General features: G+C 39.2%; 1 protein-coding gene across 1 annotated transcript in view; it reads left to right on the forward strand.

Moving 5' to 3' along the window:
* The window catches only part of GABBR2 (gamma-aminobutyric acid type B receptor subunit 2), an 861,105-nt gene that overhangs the window by 126,175 nt on the left and 715,016 nt on the right, over positions 1–19,914 (forward strand). The gene's annotated exons all lie outside the window — the stretch shown is intronic.

Here is a 19,914-nt window from a genome sequence, read left to right on the forward strand (position 1 = left end):
CCTTTCTTTCTTCCTTTCTTTCTTCTCTCTCCACACAGGGTATTAAACCCTTACCTGCCAGAGCTCCAACCAAAGGGAATGGAAATTTTAATCTCTGAAACTTTTTTTTCTCTCTTAAAGACGAGTCTCAAACCTAAATCACTCTGGTCCCAGACCAAGCCCTACTTAACTTGGTCACTGTTTGGACTCTGTCACAGAATGAATGTAATTAACATTTTTTTTTTCTGTTTTGGCCAGAGACCCTGAGAATCTTCCCCTCCTAGATCCATTTTTTAAAGATACCATTCTTTGCCTCATTTTTTATTAAGCCTTAATTACTGAATGGACACTGCCTCAGCCAAACCGACACCTGTTAAAGACCTTAACTTGAAAAGGCCAAGGTCCCACTGCATCCTGGGCCATCTCTAGGTGTCCTCATCTATTTCTGTTCACTGGACCCAGATGGCTCTGGAGGAGAAAGTGAGGCTGGTGATTTTGCACAGCCTGCCTCAATTAAATCTAATTCACTTGCCTGTCATGGCATCACCCTCCTGATATCATTGGTCCTCTTTGAGAATGAAGGACAAACAACAACATACACACATATACATACATGCATACACATGTACGTACATGCATACATACATATGTTTTTATTTATAAAATTCTGCTGTGCCCTGAGCCACCTAGCTGTGCCTATGTTGTTTCTTCAAGTTGATTTTCACCTAAATACAGATTAAAAAGGGACTTTGCTTATGGATTCCATTATGTGCTTTTTTTTATCAGTGACACTATCAAACTTGCATAAAACTTTAGACAGCACATGTGTTTTTTGGAACCTTCTCTTTATAGGATGTCAGAGCAGGAAGGGACTTTGGAAATCACCTCATCTAGGAGCTCTTCACCTTTTTTTGGTGGTATGTATCCCAATGGCAGCCCAGTTAAAGCCTATAATCTCTTCTCAGGATAATATTTTTTAAATAATTGAAGGAAAAGCAATGGTTAGTAGAATTAAAGACATGACTTTTTCCTATTGGAGTTTACAGGCCCTCCCCCCTAAAATCTTTCTACAGATCCTTGATCCTAGGTTAAGAACCCGTGCTTTAGTCTACCTCCCTCATTTTAGAGATGAGAACCAGAGACATGAAGTGTCTGACACATAGAAAGTGCTTAAGAAATGCTTGCTGATTGTTGTATGATTGACAGATTTTACATAGCTAGCAGGAAGTCAACCTAGGATTTCAATTTGGTTCTTCTAACCCCTCAAGTCTAGATTTTTTTTTTTAAATCTCCATCAGGGCAGCTAGGTGGCGCAGTGAATAGAGCACCAGCCCTGGAGTCAGGAGGGCCTGAGTTCAAATTTGGCCTCAGACACTTAACACAAAACTAGCTGTGTGACCTTGGGCAAGTCCCTTAACCTCAATAGTCCTGTCTTCCCCCTCCAAAAAATAAGCAAAAAAAAATTTTTTTCATTGATACTTTCAGCATTGATAGTCTTTCTGCTATACCATATAAAGGTGTATGATTCCTTGAAGTTACAAACTAGGCATCATAAAAGTATAGTCTTCAAGCCAGAAGCTCTTGGTTCAAGCCTCAGCTCCGATCTTGGCCAACTATGTCTTGGAATGTGAGCAAATCATTTAAACCTCGCTTGACCTCAGTTTCCTCATCTGTAAAGTGAGACTAATAATCAGTTAACCAATAAAAATTTATTAATCACCTAAAATGTCCTAGGCACTGTGCTATATTTTGGGTATACACAGGCATAAATGATGTAGTCCCTGCCTTCAGGGAGCTTACATTCCATAACTCATAATACTAATATTATATAGGGTTGTCATAAAATTATAAAATGTAAAATGCTATAGAAATAGGAACTATTATAATTGTGATTATTATAGCTTGCCATTTTCTCTGAGTGAGGACTCACTCAGAGGCCAAATACCAGCAGGTTATCTTGTCTCCTTCAGCCTTCTTCTGAATTAAGACCTGCCTGATGGTGAACCCAGTTGCCCTTCATAGTATGGTAGACCTCAGGGTGAAGAAGGGGAAGGGCAGGAGCAAGAGACTCATCAGTAGGTGAATCCAGAAGTTGAGTCAACAAGCCTTTGTTAAGCACCTAGTATACAGTAGGCAAAGAACTGCCAGCTCGTGGCCTTAGGTGAGGAAGAAGCTAGTCTTTTGTGCCAGCAGAAAATCTGACCATAAGTCAACAAACAACAAGAGGAAGGTTTGAGCTGAAGTCACAGGCCATAGGGCTCATGGAATCCTCGACTGAGAGCTGGAATGTACCTTACAAAGCCATCTAGTCTAGCCTCCTCCTTGTTCAGATAAAGAACCAGAGAGCCAAAGAGGTTGGGTGATGTGCCCAAGGTCTCATGGCCAGTAAGTGGAAGATCCAGGTTCTCTCACTCCAGACCCAGTACACATTCCAGTAGACCGTTGTATCAGAAGGAAGATGAAGAAAAGCAGGAACTGGCATCTGTAGGACTGTCCAAGTTTGGCAGCTTTGGGCACTATGCTCGGAGGATAGTAATGTCCCTCTTTAGCTGCCCTCTGTCCTCCTCCCCATATGCACGCCTACATTCAAACTTCCTGAGCAGCAACTGCTATGCAGGAACCTTATCAAGAGTTACTCATGTGCCCTTGTATTATATGATTCAATTGTGAGGCTTAAATCCAGAGGAACAGAGGACCCACCAACCTCTTATAGTCTGCCTTGTCTCTTTCCTATTGACCTTGTTTCTAAGATCCCAGACATAAGATTGCAGATGGTGCAGTAGATAGAGCATAGGCTTGGAATCAGGAAGATTTTGTCTTCATGAATTCAAATCCAGCCTCAGATACTTACTAGCAGTGTGACCCTGGGCAAGTCACTTCATTCTTTTGCCTCAGTTTCTTCATCTGTAAAATGAGTTGAAGAAGGAAATAACAAGACACTCCAGTATCTTTGCCAAGAAAACCCCAAATGGGGTCATAAATAGTTAGCAACTAAAAATGACCGAAGAATAGTGAGTAATAGAGTTCAAATTTATAAGCCCTATGTTTTGTAGATAAGGAAAGTGAATTCAGAGAGGGGCAAATACCTTTGAGTCCAGGTCCTCTGATTCAAATCTAGTCTCCTTGGAACAACATAGGGTTGCAGAAGCCACCCCCACCCCAGTTGCTTTTGGTAGGAAGCAAGGACATATCAGTGGTCATCCTGGGCCTGGCAATGTGTTGTGTGTGCCACATTTGGAGTTGGAAGTACAGTTTTATATTTCACCTCTCTGCAGTGCAGAGTCAGCCATTGTAAGCCCTAACATTCCTTATTGCTTTCTTCGGTTCCTAAGGCAGTTTAAAATAAATTATTTGAAAGTTTCCAAAACTGGGCATTTTTTTCCCTTCAAGTGTATCTCTTTTGGGGAAGGGAGAAAGCATTGTTCATGAATGAGGGAGTTGAGCTAAATCAGGGATTCTTTATCTGCAGTCTGCAGAGTCATGAATTGACTTCAGGGGTCTGTAAACTTGTATTGGAAGAAAATTGTATTTTTATTTTCACTAACTTTTGGTTCTCTTTGCAATCCTGTGTATCTTTATTTTATGCGTTTGAAACTAGCATTCTCAGAAGGGGTCCATAGGCTTCACCAGAGGGGTCCTTGACACAATACTTTGACCTATGTGATGTTTAAGGTTTCTTCTAGATCTAAAAGCCTATAATGCTATAAATACGTGATAGAAGGTGTCAGAGGGAGCCTAGAAACATTCCACTTGGATGTGCCAGGAGAAAATGGTTCCCATTTTTATAGCATCTTACAAAGCATTTGTTCTCTTATGAACCCTAAGGGGGAGATTGTATAGGAATTATTATAACCAGGGATGTAAAATGACTTCCTTGGTATCATACAACTAGTTAACTATCACCAAGTAGAGTATTTGGAAAAAAGAGGCAGTTGCATTAATATCATTTGAAGGATGGTGAAATTTAGTTCTAATGCCATACGATCATAGATTTCAAGCTGGGAGGTTCCTTAGAGTTGATTGAGTCCAGCCTTCTCAGGACGATACAGCTAATGAATGTCTGAGATGAATTCAAAGGAAGGTCTTCTTGACCAGCAGCATTCTATTGACCAATGTGACATATCCCAGACAATTGGGCTCTGAGACACACTCCTTCACTATAGCTGACCTTTGTTTAACACCACAGGTATGACCCTGTCAGGATGCCTAATGCCATTGTAAAGAATGTCAATTGTGTAGAACTAGACATTAGTAGTACCAAATCCCCCAGAAGGGCCATAGAAATAAATGTTTTGTTAATCTCTCTGTCAGTGTTCAAATAACAAATGAGTTATTTGTTGATCTGACCCCCCGACCTGCATTGTAGAAAGATGGCCATCAAAAACTTGATTGGTTGAGCATTCTCAGTCTTATACATGAGGCATATGAATGGAAGGGAGCAGTTTACCATTCTTTTCTCTTGTCACCAGGTAACAATTATCCCTCAACTAACTCCTTTAACTAGGGTGGGAGGGAAGATAGTCTCGTACAGCCCACGAAAAATGCCAAATGAAAGATCCACAAGCACTATGTGTATATGTATTTGTAGAGAGACAGTGTAGTACAATAGAAAGAATCATTGATTTGGGTTTGAATCCTGTCTCACCATTCCATGTATGACCTTGGGTAAATGATTTTACTTTCCTAAGTGTCAGTTTTCCCATCTGAATTTGAGAGGTTGGATAAGATGACCTTAGACAAGATCCCCCTTGGCTCTCAATCTATGACCCCATGCCAGTTGGTGGCTGTATGAAAGACAACTCCCTCCTTTCCCCATTGGATTCAAGGCATTACTTTGCACTTGCCAACACAGTACAGAATAGCTAGGAATCAACTCTATTGTGTCTCTGGGTCCTATAGAATTATCATGTCTAGCAAAGTAGTCTTTTAAATAGTGTTTTACTGCAAGAAAGTGGTCATATTAGACATTTATATGGCACTTTAGAGTTTACAAAGTATATTATATAAAAACAAAAAAGCACAATAAAACAAAGCCAAATACTGTGTAATTATAATGATCAATCTTAGCTCCAGAGAAGAGATGAAGAAATACACCTCCCTCTTTTCATTATGTGTGTATGGGGGTGGGGAGCAGAGCTATGGATGTGGAATGTTGCTGTGTTTATTGGTCTTATTTAACTGTTCCTTGTTATTGTTGTTAAAAGGGAAGGATGAGGGGGAAGAGGGTGCTGAGAGTGAGGGGAGGAGTATTTCAGGAATATGATGGTGATATAAAAGTAAAAGTCACCGATGAAACTTTTTGAAAAATACAACATAGGGGCAGCCAGGTAGCACAGAGAGTAAGAGCACTGGCTCCAGTGTTGGGATGACCTGGGGATCCCGGGCTCAAACACTTAGCACCCACCCAAAAACACCTGGCCATGTAACCTTGAGCAAGTTACTTAACCCTGATTGCTTTAAAAAAATATATATAACATATATGTATATATATATGCACACATATTTTACCTTATTTGATATCATTCAAGTATTATCATCCATATTTTATGCATGAGGAAATGAAGCTTATAGAAAATTATGATTTACCTATAATGTCATAGGATTACATAGTAAATAGCAAAACTCTTTACAATAGGAAAGAAAGAAAGAAAAAGAAAGACAGAGCTGGAAATAAACTGAGTACCTGCCAACTGGGGAAATGGCAGAACCAATTGTGATGTTGTAGAATGTAGTGAAATGCTATTTTGCATATGAAGAATTTAGAGAAACATGGGAAGACTTCTAAGAACTGATACAGAGCAAGGAGAGTAAAACCAAGAGAACAATGTAATAAGGAAGGAGACAAGCATTTATTAAGCACCTGCTTACTATGTGCCAGGCACTGTGCTAAATGCTTTACAAATATTATCTTATTTAAGTCTCATAACAACTTTTTACATTGAGGAAACTGAGGCAGACAGATAAACTGATTTGTTCAGGGTCCTGTAAGTGACTGGGTGGTTGAGGCAGAATTTGAACTCATGTCTTCTTGACTCCAGGTCCAGCAAGCTATTCACTGCACTGCCTATCTGTCTTTGTATGTACCACAATTACAGTAATATATGCATCAAAAATACAACAATGTTGCCCAATTCACACTAATAATCAACACTGGCTCCAGAGAAGAGAAATATTTCCTTCCTCTTCTTGGTAGTGGGTCTTGTTGCATTGAATGTTGCATATAATATCAGGTACTTCTTGCTTTGGGTTTTGCTTGAATTTTTCTTTGTTATAATGGTGGTTGTGTATGTCCTTCATTTTTGAAGAGGACCATGGGAAATGATGACATGACTTGCAGTTGACTTGGATTTAAGTGACAGAGAGCTGTGCAGTGTCACCAACCTCACTTTCTCCTCCAGAGCCATCTGGGTTCAGTGGCCAGATATTCATCAGGATGACTGGAGATGACCCAGGATGTGATCGAAGACCCTGACCCTTTTAGGCTAAAGCTTTTTCAGGTTCTCCCTTTGAGTGAGATAACACCCATTCAGTGAGTAAGCCTCTTAAAGAAGTGAATCAAAGAATGACCCCTTTACTCAGAGTGTTATGATAAAGGATTCTGGGGAATGATGGAGGGAGGGGGTGCTGAAGATTGTAACTCCCACTTTTCATATAAAAAATGGAGAAAGTATGTACACTTTTCAAAACTCAAGTCCAAGAATTTTAAGGTACAGAAATTTAAGTTAGGGATGCCATGAGGTGTGTTTGGCAGGGAAATAAAACCCTTCCTAAGGCCAGAAACTTCCAAGTGAGTAGCTGCATTATGCTGAAGTACAAGTTTGTGGCTTCACAATAATTGGGGTAACTACATCTGGCTATTTACTAACCTTGACCTCTATTTCTAATTCCTGTCTATTGCTTAATAACTAAGGAACCAGGAATGTCTATGATTCTGGTTCTCTTCTCCATCCTCCACCCTCCCAACTTTGTTTATAGCCTATCTTATTTCCTCTGAATGACCTTGATTCAACTCTAACTTGGGGACTTTGAAATCATATGCCTTAAAGGTTATCGGTCACAACAGGAGAAAATTGGACAAAATGATTAAATGAGTCCTTGTTTAATATGCAATAGAAGAGATTCTTTTTTACGTAAAGGTGCTAGAGAAATAATAGATGGCTGCTGAGGTCCCTTCCAATGCTAGATATTTTGTTCATTTAGAAACATTTTCTAGGCTGCTGCTATCTGTTTAGTATGTCTACACAATTTTCTTAATTTTAATATTTTATTGATTACAAGGAGCCAGAGTGGAAGCCACATTTTGTAATCTTAAAGTATTGTAATCAGTTGTTTGGGTTTTATTTTTTAAAAATTATTCATGAATTTTAATAAAACATCCTGAAGGCACTGATTTTAAGATTCCTAAGTGTAGGTGATCTATATTCTAGATAAGGTTATCATGTTTCCTTATGAAGATCTCAACAGGGTAATGACCACTGCCATATTACTATAAGGCCCAGTGAGTTTTGCCAAACACAATCTATCTCTCCTTTTAGAAGCTGAAAATCATAACCAAAAAATAGGCTTCTATTAGACTCTTTTGGTCTCTTCTAGCCATGATTTGGAAAGTTTTCCAAAATGTACCTTTTTTATAGCACCATGTAGGGCAGCTCCTAAACATAAGGTTCCCATTGGAACCCCATAGCCATTTTTCTTGGGCAAAGTTTTGCTGCCCAGAAAAGATTTCTCCCTTAGAGACTATTCCACAAGGATTCCAGGATTCTTCCCCTTCTTTTTTTCTAGCTATCCCTCAGTTAAATTTTCATTTGCACCTTGGCAATCAGCAAGTGCTACAAATCAGGGCTTGATTTATTGTTTTGTTGATTGACTAGACTTAAAAAAGTGTTGGAGAAACTGTTAATGCAGATTAAGCTGAAAAGTGTGTGATGCATTTACACAGAGCTTGTTGTTAAAGAACCGCCAGCATATCCCTGCCCTATACCATTAGGGGTCATAGAGCATGAATCCTGGAAGAAGTTTCAGAAGTCATTAAGTCCAGCCCTCTCATTTTATAGACGAGGAAACCAAGGCACAGAGAGATTAAGTGACTTCTCCAGACCAGTAGAGGGAGTGCCCACTCCTATGAAATCCCTGATCCATTGACGTGCTAAAGAATAACATTGCATGTTAAAGCTACTAGATGGTCACATGCATATCACTTTTCACGTGTTTCATAATTGCTTATCAGTGTTTGTGTCATCTTCCCCCAGTGCAGGTACAAACTCCCAGAGGGCAGGAACTACTTTTCTTTATGTTGTAAGCACTTGGCACATAGTAGGCATTTGATTAAAAAATACTTGTTGAATTGAATTAATGAATGAAAATAATTTACTCTGGGGACTCAAATTAGTTGTGGAATCATTTTTATATTTAGGGATGAGGAATCTTTGGGTTACCCCCCTCCTAATTGGGTACCACTGACCCATCAAAAGTACCAAATTCAGAGTCATATACAAATAACAATCATATTTAGGTCTAGTTACCTAAAGAATCACAAACAGGAAGGACTGATGTGTTGCTATAGGTATAGCTATTAAGGATCACATGTAAAAATAACTAAATATATGCATAATCCACAGGCAACATATCTTTAGGAGCACCATAATTAGTAGCTTTTCTCTTGGTTAGCGGATTTCAGTTTGGGTGGGAGAAGGGGGGAATTCCTTGTCTCTGGTATATACAGGGTTATTTTTTTTACTTTTTTTTTTTGGAGGGGGGCAGGGTAATTGGGGTTAAGTGATGCCCAAGGTCACATGGCTAATAAGTGTTAAGTGCCTGAGGTCAGATTTGAACTCAGGTCCTCTTGACTCCAGGACTGGTGCTCTATTCACTGCAACACCTAGCCACCCCCCCCCCATCCTGATTGGGCATTCTCATCCACTTCCTTCTGTTTTCATCAGTGATGTTAGAGTGAAAAATGATGAGAGGATGCTGTCTGTAATGGACTCATTCAGCAGGCGGTGACAGCTATTTGGGGGCAATTTTAAATGAAGTCAAGTTCAAATACATCTAAAAAGCCAGGGAGCAAGGTAAACCAAGTAAGCACATATGAGCCAAGCCAGAAACAGCACTTTCTGTGGGCGGCAAAAATTCTATCTTCCATCACATTCTTAGGATAAGACATTGAACAGAACACACCATTAAATTAGAGATGCTATTGTTTTGTTCAAACCACAGCTTATTGTCTACATAATTAAATACACAGACAAAACACCAACCTCTGTTATTATCAAACAATACTCACAAAGTATAGATTTGCAGTACTCAAGACCAGTCATTATGAAGAGCCCCACCCCTTTTCTATTAGACCACTTAGAGTAGCTAAGAGAGGTAAGGCTCTTTATGAGGTAAAAGAGTCTAGTCCCCAAAGAAACACAGTGAATTACCTTCCAAGGGCTGCCCAACCTCTTACCACATTCTTCTAACAGATATTACTTCCTGGAATTGCTGGGCAGTGGTCCAGCACCTGTCCACTATGTTCCGGAAGGCTTTAGAGACTCCAGAACTCCCACAGACAATAAGATCCAGGGTTGGCTGAAGAAACTTGTAGCCGCAAGACAGAGAATTCTCTCAGAATCTTGTGCCACTTTTGAATGAAGGGAATTCCAGGGAAGCCAGAGGCAGCTTTAGACTTCCTTAAGGAAATTTCAGGGGATGATTAGAAGCAGAATGACGAAGATGAGGTCTCTGTGCATGCCCTCCAGGGTACATGGGATGCTCCTTTAGGCTTACTGGGTGTGGAGAAAGCAGGCTGGGCTGCCCAAGAGTTTCAGTTAATTTGGAGTAACTGCAATGATTGGGGTCCTTCCTCCAGTAGAGATCTGACTGGTTACTCTTCTTCTGAATCTACAGAAATTCCCTTAAGTCTCTGCTGGTCAGCAACTGAATTCTTAGATTCCTCTCATAGGCTGCTTCTGCTAACTACTCTACCTATATCCACTGATCATCTCCAAAATTAATTAGTATGTCCAGTATATGCCCTAAAACTTCTTTTTAAAAATCTTGTTTTTATTATACCTTTTATATCACCTTTATTTTCAAATATATCCTTCACTCTTCAGGAAGCTATCCTTATAACAAAGATTTTCAAAAGAAAGAGAAAAAAAGAGCCAAGGGCAAGCAATTTATATTAAGGGCACAAGACACTGTAAGCAGTATTCCACATCCATAGTCTACAGCCCCTGAAAAAAAGAGAGGGAATTGGCCATGTAACCTTGAACAAGTAACTTAACCCCAATTGCTTTAAAAAAAAAAAAAGAGAGGGATATTTTCTCAGCTTTTCTATTGGACCAAGTCAGTTCATTCTGATTTTCTTTCATTGTTCTTTTTATTTACATCGTTGTACTTGTACATTCAGTTTTCCAGGCTCAGCAGAACTTTACTCTGCGTCAGTTCAGATAAGTCTTCTCATGCTTCTTGGAATTCTTCATATCCTTTGCTAGAAATATTATTATGAAAATACTTTTGGCTACAATTTTATCCACAAGAGATGTGGAATGTGATAGATTAATTCAGCTTAGGGCAATGACATGGCCTAATGTGGACATACTGGCAATAGAAGAATGGCTTATAGGTCAGAAATTTTGCTTTACTTTTTCTCTACTGCTTTTCTCATTGTAGTCTATTATTAATGGAGTTCCCAACAAGTGGAGTGTTGTTTTTTTTTTTACATTTTGTAACTTTATTTAAATGAAGCTTAATTTAGTTTTCATCCACATTGACTGTAAGTTTTTGAAAGTGCACATAAGTAACCAACATATACAGCTTGTTTGGTGAATCTTCATCCTCATTGCGTTTCCTGGACAGTATGCGACATTCCTTATTCCTTTGACCCAAACAGCTTTGTTGAGTCTGTTGTCAATGCGTACATCTTGAGTTCCCATTTCTTTCATAGCAAATTTGTGGATTTCCTTTAGAGCCCAAGGAACTCTATTTTTGAAGCCTACTCCATGAATCCTCCTATGAATGTTGATGGTATACTCTCTGGTCACCACCGCATTAATGGTGCAATGTCCCTTCTTCTTCTCTCTACCTTTCTTTGCAGGAGCCATACTGGCTGGGAGCAGGTCGGAAAGGAACAAAATAGAATTTTAATTCCAAAAACGTCTTCAGGATTCTGCTACCGGTTTCTACTCAGGCTTAAAGTAACCACATGCATTCAAACACCACCCTTCCCTTACTGAAAACCCTTCTAAAATTGAGGGGGTTATATCAGACTCAATATGAATAAAATAAAACTTCCTATAACTTAATACTTTCACTGCTTTCCAGGATACCCATTTGTTTCCTGCAACTTCTCTGGACTGGTCTTATTTCTCTCCCCTTTTCTTTTTTTTTTTTAAGCAATCGGGGTTAAGTAACTTGCTCAGGGTTACATGGCTAGTTATTTCTGGGTGTGGTGCTAAGTAACTGAGCCCGGATTTGATCCCCAGGTCATCCTGACACTGGAGCTGGTGCTCTTACTCGCTGTGCTACCTGGCCGCCCCATTTCTCTCCCTTTTTCTCAGTCCTACTTTTGATTTCTTTAGCACTCTGCTACCATCTGCCTCTACTTTCCTGGAACTAATAAACTAAAGAAAATGTTTTACATTAACAACTTATGCTTAGTAATGGGGAACACTATATTTTAAAGGTGACCCTGTTTCTCCAAGTTTATGCCAGAATAACATGAGATCTGGTGGGAACCACCAAACTGGAAAGGTTTTGAGTATGGTTTTATAATAATAAATGGCATTTATTTAGTGGCTTTAAGGTTTGCAAATCACTTTACACATATTATCTCAATTGATTCTCATAATAGCCCTGGGGGGTAAGTGCTATTATTAGCCCATTTTATAGATGAGGAAACTTAGGTTAAGAAGTGTAAAGTAATTTAACCATGGACACACAGTCAGCAAGGGTCTGAGGCAAGATTCAAACTCATGTCATTCCCAAGCCTAACACTCTATCCACTATGCTGTTTGGCTTCCCTGGCAAAAGACTTTTGTCCAAGTTCTTTTCCAAGGATGAGCCTGGATAAATTCAGAAATGTTCATCAGTAGAAGGTTGGCCTCTAAGTAATGAATTTAGATTGTATAGCAACTCCTGAAAATATTTACTTGGACACAGAGCAGTCTTGTTTCTTGGTAGAACTATCCAGACTAAGGACATTTTATATGTGTGTGTATATATATATCTGGCCACCCCATTACATCATTTTTTTTTTTTTTGCTTTTTGGAGGGGGGATGGTAGGGACATTGGGGTTAAGTGCCTTGCCCAAGGTCACATGGCTAGTTTGATTGTTTTGTTTTGTTTGCCTTTTTGGAGGGCAATTGGGGTTAAGTAACTTGTCCAAGGTTACACAGCTAGTTTTTTTGTGTGTGGGTGTTAAGTGTCTGAGGCCAGAACTGAACTCGGGTCCTCCTGACTCCAGGGCCAGCACTTTACTCACTTCACCACCTAGCCACCCCCATAATACATACATACATACATACATATATATACCATAAAGCAATGGGGTACAAGAGTAGCACTGGTCATTGAAATTGACAGGTTATACAACTTTACATAATTACCCATTGGAATCAATTTCCAACCTCTCCCCTTCCTCCACCAAATATTGATCAGCAGTCTAATCACCTCCCACCAGATTGTGCACTCTATTCATGCTTCAGACTTCCCTGTATCTATTTTGATGGCACTAGCATTGTTCCAAACTCAGAACCTGGGTAGAGGAAGTACCAACAACAATAAAATCACAACTATTGACAAATGAAACTGTACACATGTCTCTGTGTAAGCTCCTTGAGGCAAGGGACCATACTTTATTTCTTTTTGTCTCCTCATGCCTGGCACTATATCCTGAGCACAGTAGATACTTCATACATATTTGATGAAGAAATGAATGAAAGGTATATGAACAAAAACAGAGTGTTCAAATACAAATGTTTTCTGTCATGCAGTGATAAGAATATAAAGGTAGAAACATACAAATCAGCAAATGTACAAGTTAGGATTCTTTGGGACGTGTTCGCACACCCACGTTTCAAGTCATGTGTCTGCAGGTTCAATAGCACTTTCTAAGCATGCATTAAAGAGAATGTTCATTGTGGGCGAGTTTTGAAGGTTGTTTAAAGGCAAGTAACTCCACAACAACACACAGCTATAGTTTAGATGTCATTTCAAACTTCAAAACTGTGGATATAAATTGATAATACTCTTCAAGGAAATTTTTTCAACATTGCTGAAATGCAGATATTTCAAAGAAATCAGCCCATTAAAGGAATTGCCGAGTAAAAAAGAAACTTGCATTTTAAGGGCAAGGAAGTCATAGTAGATTCATGGGTGAGCTGGAAGGGCCCTCAAAGTCCATCTGGTTCAACTACTTCATTTAACAGATGAGGAAACTGAGTTCAAGGTCATCCAGGTAGTAACAGAGGCATGATTTGAACTCGATTCCTTGTGTTCTTTCTACTGCACCAAGTTGCTTAAATCAAAAATGCCTAGATTAAAAATCTTTATTTCATTAAAAGAAATTTTTCTTTAATTAATAGATAACAACAGATAATATTGACCTACCTGCTTCATCCACATCCCTTGAACAAACTGTCCTTCCTTTTGGAATAACTTGCTCTGTTGGGACTAATGACCTCCAATTAGGAGATTTCCCTCAGCCTATCATCCTGTTCAGGAGCTTTTTAGGGTGACTTTTTGTCTAATTTATGTTCCCACAGGCTATGTAGTCAAATCCTTTCCCCTGGTGCACAAATCTTGGCACCCTTTCATCATTGGTTCATCCTGTGGGATCCCAGAGGTCCCTTCATTGGCACATAGTCTCCACATTCTTTTGACTGGTCCAACATCAGGGCACAGCAATCCACGGTGCTCAGAGTTTTCCCTTGAGCTTACCTTGCTGCTAATAGTAAAACAGACTTAGCACTTCCATTCAGTATTAAGTTCACTATTAAGTATCCAGTGCTGTCATATCAGTGCTGTGCCTGGTATTGTGGGGAATACAACAATGTGGTCCCTGCCCTGTAGGCCAGGAATCCCCACAGGCTTGAGATCATTGACTTGGGGCATAAAAGGACAGCTGGCAGTGGAGTCTAGAGTCAGAGCTATGGGGAAGATATCTGTCTATAATGCTGAGGGAAAGAAGCATGATCAGAAGCTAAATTTTGCTCTCTGGGGATGCATTTTCAGAAATAACCATTCAGCTGAATTGCAAAGATTTATGCTGATGTGTGCATACAAGCAAGCATGCTTGTGTGTTTGTGTGTGTGTATGCATGTGTATGTGTAAAATGTCACCAAAAATGTCTTCTAGTCCTTAGCTCTAGATATATTTCTTACTGCTTCTTGATATCTTTCGGATTGTAGCATATCCTAAGACCCTGACCAGAAACTAAGCCTATTCACAGCTACTTTGTATGTATTTTATATTTATTGAAATGGGTTCCTGTTGTATCCCTCTGATAGAATATAAACTCCTTAAGGACAGGGATTGTCTTTGTTTTGAGTTCATAGCAACTAGCATAGTTCCATATACATAGTAGGCACTTAAAAAAATTTGTTATATGGAATTGAACTGAACCCTGACTGACTTAAGAATCACTTCTACAATATCTCAGTGGGTACATTTCTTCTTGGTTGATGAAAGAGCTAAAAGTCATACTTTTCTCTGGCTAAGTACTATCATTTGGTATGACCACAAGGACAACAGTAGATAGAGTGCCAGGAGTGGAGTCAGGAAGACTCATCTTTCTGAGTTAAAAACCAGCCTCAGACGCTAGCTGTGTGACCCTGGGCAAGTCATTTAACTCTGTTTTCATCATTTTTTCATTTGCAAAATGAGCTGGAGAAGGAAAGAAAAAACCACTACAGTGCCTTTGCCAAAAAAAACCCCAAATGGGGTCACAAAGAGTTGAACACAACTGAACAGCAACAACCGTAAGGCACAAGTGAATATTTATTACTGTATCATCTCATTTCAGCATAGAATAATGGATAGAAGAACAGCTTTCATACCAGAAAGACTTAGTTTTAATTCTGCTTCTGAAGCATATGAGCTATATGACCCTGAAAAAGTCATTTTACCACTTAGCGTCCCAGACAACTTTCTAATACTATCAATTACACTATGAGTTGGACACCTTTAATATTTTTGTTTTTCTGTTTTCAACCATTGAATTCTTATGCACTAATATATAGTTAATCTTTGTAAAGGTATCATGAACCACTCAGAAAAAGGTGTATTAATTTCCGTTGAATTCTCTCCAAATATCTAGCATATCTAGCTTATCTAAAATTCTATTCATTTCCTTATTTTTTTTTTTTGGTATTGATATTTTGGTTAGATTTACCTAGTTCTGAGAGGGGAAGATTAAGGTCCCCTACTATTATAGGCCTACTATCTATCTCCACTTGTAATTCATTTAACTTTTCTTTTAAAAATTTAGATGCTATGGTATTTGGTTCATATAGGTTCAGTATTGATATTGCTTCATTTTCTGTTGCATCACTTGGTCTGCAACAAATATGTTTGAAAAGGGGGGATTTTCTGCCCTGGGAGTTCCTTATACTAATAAATTCATATGACTGAATTAAAAAAAAAACCTACCTCACTTATCCAGAAATAATTTGAGAATAATGTATTAATAATATTTAAAGGATCTGTGGCTTCATCAATAATCAATGGGTTCTCCTTCCCACAACATAGATCATATGATCTTTCTGCTCTATAGTTATTGAAACCTTTCTGTGATTTGGTAGATGGTCTTTGAGAGTTGCTGTTGCCACAAATAACACCCCATCACCCTACGGTACCTCTCCAAACTTAACTCTGCCAATTTTGGATTGCAACTACATAATGTTTCTTGGTTCAGGTCTCCAGTCTTGGTTGGACCTGACAGAGTTTCAAGTCCACTGGCATAGTCTTTGAGAATTCAAGGTCATCTTAATGCTACATTAATAGCAATTTGTTTCTATAGCACTTTATGGTTCACAAAACTCTTTGCTCACAAAAGTGCTGTAAGGTACATAGTACAATAGTAATATCTCCATTTTTACATATGAGGAAACTGAAGCTAAGAGAAATTACTGATTTGTCTTTGACCACATAGCTGGTCACAGGACCCAGGCTATTCCTATTCTAACACTACAATTCTGTGACTTAAACTATCTAGAAGATAGTCTTCATCCCTCTAATCTGTTGTGGGTACATAATCTAGACAGCAGGTTTTATGGTGATTTTGACAAGCAGCCCATTTTTTTTTAAAGCAATTGGGGTTAAGTAACTTGCTCAAGGTTACAGGTCATCCCGACACTGGGGCCGGTGCTCTTACTTGCTGTGCTTCCTGGCTGCCCCTGACAAGCAGCCCATTTTGACAGCCTTCTAGAAAAGTGGTGAGTGGCAGAGCATAGGAAATGGGCATTGTAATGACCTACCTGGCTTCTTGCACTCATTTCTCTCCCATTGTCATAAATTGGGTTACTTGCGCCTCCCCGCCCCCCCATCCAAAAGTGCATGGTAATCCCAGGCTCTGACACATACTAGTCCCCAGGCAGGATAACATAAGGACCTTTGTATCCATTGCTCAAGACTCAAATTCAAGTCACCTTTACTTAGGATTCCTCCCTGACCTTTCAGGAAGGAATCATTTCTTTTCTCTAAATCTCCTTCTTCACAGTATAGGAAGTCTACAAACTGTTATCATGAAGAGCTCCAAAAATTCTGGCACAGGCAACCAGGGGAGAATAAGAGAGGGTTCAACTGGTATTAACAAGGATGAATCCATCACTGACATTCACCGGGTCATCATAACCTCCCAAGTAGTTTACAGCATAGCCCACTATCCAAGAGGCAGAACAAAGAAACAGGCAGCACATAGGTGAAGTACGTCAGTTAACTAGACATCCTAAAGCTACCTCACTTTACCACCTACATGTCTCACCTGACTATGCTTTCATATAGACACTAGTCAGCTCCACAGCATGAGAGTGAGTTTCAAAATACTGGTCCAGAAATTTGGGCATGCTTAGCTTTTAGAAGCTGCTTTACAGGTGATCTCAGAGGGAAATAGAGACTGGTGCCTTCATCAGGGTTTTTGGCAGCAGCCCCCAGCTTTCCTGATTTGGGGAATGGTATCCCATTGGGATCCCCAATGCAATCTCTTTCTTTTTAACAATAGCTAGTATTTACATGGCTCTTTAAGGTTTTCAAAGTGCTTTACATAATTCATTGCTTTTGTTCCTTCCCTCCCCCAAAACCCCGTGAGATAAGTTTTTTGTTTGTTTTGCTTTATTTGGGGGGGAAAGGGGAGAGGAGGCATTTGGGGTTAAGTGACTTGCCCAGGGTCACACAGCTAGTATCTGGAGGGAGAATTTGAACTCAGGTCCTCCAGACTCCAGGGACAGGTGCTGTATCCACTACACCACCTAGCTGCCCCTGAGATAAGTATTATTATTATGTTTTCCACTTAATAGATAAGGAAACTGAGACTAAGACCGATTAAATGACTTGCCCAGGGTCACATAGCTAGTAAATGTCTGAGGAAGGATTCAAACTCAAGTCTTTCTGACCCCTGTCCACTTTGCCATCTAGCTGCCTCTTTCACCTCCTACCTAGTAATGAGATTCATTCTTGTCCTTTAATCCTCCAGAGGAATACTGTAGTCTTACCTCTGCACCCCATTTTTCATGACAAGGTTACTTTATTGTCCTAATGTTCTGCTCCTCTGTTTAAGCACCTCCTTTTGCCACTACAGTTCTTCCTTTGATGTTCTCTGTCTTTCTGGACTTCTTATTCTTATCAGCTTTGGGGGAGCCTTCCTGGGTCATGTGCCTTGTCCTCATAGATCTGCTCTAGGTTCTGTCTCCCAAGCATATTCAGGCTGGCTTGGTCCCACTGTTGACGAAACCTTGGTTCAGAAAAGACAGATTGGTCCTAATTTCAATGGGACCTTCTACAGATGTCTTGCCTCTCGTTTAAAAGCAATGCTGACCTTCACTGACCAAAAGGCATTTTGTTCCTTGAGGAGAGTAATTGCACCAATGTCAACTGAAATGAACTCAACTTTGAACGATGCCACATGATTGGCTTAAAAGCAGGCTGAAATTAAGCAAGAGGTTTGAGTGGGGACTTTTAATAACATAGAATTGGAATGTAGGAGGACAAAATTGTTCAATGTCACTAGTAAAGTAAATAGTGATTTTGTATGAAGTGATTATGTATTATTGTCTGAGAATAATCTCTGATGAATTTTAGGGTGACATTTTTGTGTGTAAAAGCAACAGGATAAACTGCTGAGTTTTTGACTAAGCACTTTGAATTCTAGAGATTTATCTAAAAAATGTGAGACCCCATTAGCTATAACTCCCAAATACCTGAGGATTGTCCTTCTGCCTATAGGAAGATAAATAGTAAGAAGCAAAGATTTAACCTTACTTTTCTAATGCAGAGCTTCACTGGGGACATTGCATGTGCTGGGTCTTTTATCTGGGGATCATATCTGATCTTTGTTCCTAACAGTGCCTGTTGGCCTGGCAGAAGCCAATAAATATTTAAGAGCGATAATAATGTTTTTGATATCACACTCAAGCCCAATTATTATTGATTTCTTCTGCTTTATTTAAGTATTTATATGGAATCTTTTATTCTGATCCAGTAAGATGAGCAAGAGAAATTGCAAATCACTTTGGCACCTATTCATATTAGGATCATTGTATCACAGATGGAGGAAAAGAACACAGTCCAATTATCTCATTTTACAGATGAGAAAACCAAGACCCAAGTGGGTTAAGTGACTTGCTCAAGGTTACATAGGTAAATTGGCAAAGCCCAGATTTGGAGCCATTGTCCTCTGACTAAAAATTCAGTACTATTCTTCTTTGTTTTCTGTTTGTTTGTTTCGTTTTTCTTCTTGTTTTGCTATTGTGTGTCTCCATGGTCAGTAGCAAGAGATTATGAGGAAAGTCCCCAGAATATTAAGTGGATGTCCTATGGCAGATTTGTGGGAAGATGGAGATAGGAGCTATACATGATTAGCAGGCATGGATGGGTTGCAGTTTGCATTGTTGGAGGGAATGCTCACATTTATGAGATCACAGATCTGTTTCATTATTATAGTAGATTTTATGCTCCTTGAAGGTGGGATTATATATTCCCTATACTACTTTTTTGTACTCTACATTATCTGGCACAGTGCTAGACACATAGTAGGTACTGAAGAAATACTTAAATGCTGAATTAAACTCCTTCTTCCACTCCTAACCTTTGAATGTGTAGTACCCATTAGAATTTCCTTTATGTCAATGGCAGTGTAAGTGCTTGTCAACCTATTAGAAATGACACTTGTACTTCACCAGGTTGTTGTGGAGAGAAAGCTTTGTAAACCTTAAAGTTCTGTAGAAATAAAAAATATTTATTATTATTTAATGAGCACCTATGATGTGCTTAGTACCGTAATCGCGGACATGGGAGATAGGAAAGAACTAAAATATAATATGAACTTTCTCTTCCAGGGGGTTATACTCTGGTTAGGTAAAGTGTCCTCATAAAGAGGATTCCTCACTTGTCTTAAATCTACCAAACCTGTTTACTTAAAAAATGCAAAAGTCCAAGGGGCATTACACCAACCAACCAAACAATAGGTAATAACTAAAGTAGAATTAGGATGATGTTTTTGAATGTTCTAGTAGGAAAACCCATTAGAAGTAGAGAACTTGAGTTTTGTTATATGTCTTCCTAAGTGGCCAGTCTACTAATGATCCTTGGAGCTATCAGTAAATGCCCATTATAATTAAAGATAATAAGTGTTTTAAGATTATTGTGTTGCCATCTCAGAAAGCCTGTGATTCAAGTAAAAGTAACCAGCTCTGAGTCAGTTTGGTACTCTGGACCTTTAAGGATCTTGTCCT

This window comes from Petaurus breviceps, unplaced genomic scaffold (genome assembly GCF_028583685.1).
Source record: "Petaurus breviceps papuanus isolate PSGF00001 unplaced genomic scaffold, PetGlider_PUasm1.0 175, whole genome shotgun sequence".
NCBI lineage: Eukaryota > Metazoa > Chordata > Mammalia > Diprotodontia > Petauridae > Petaurus > Petaurus breviceps.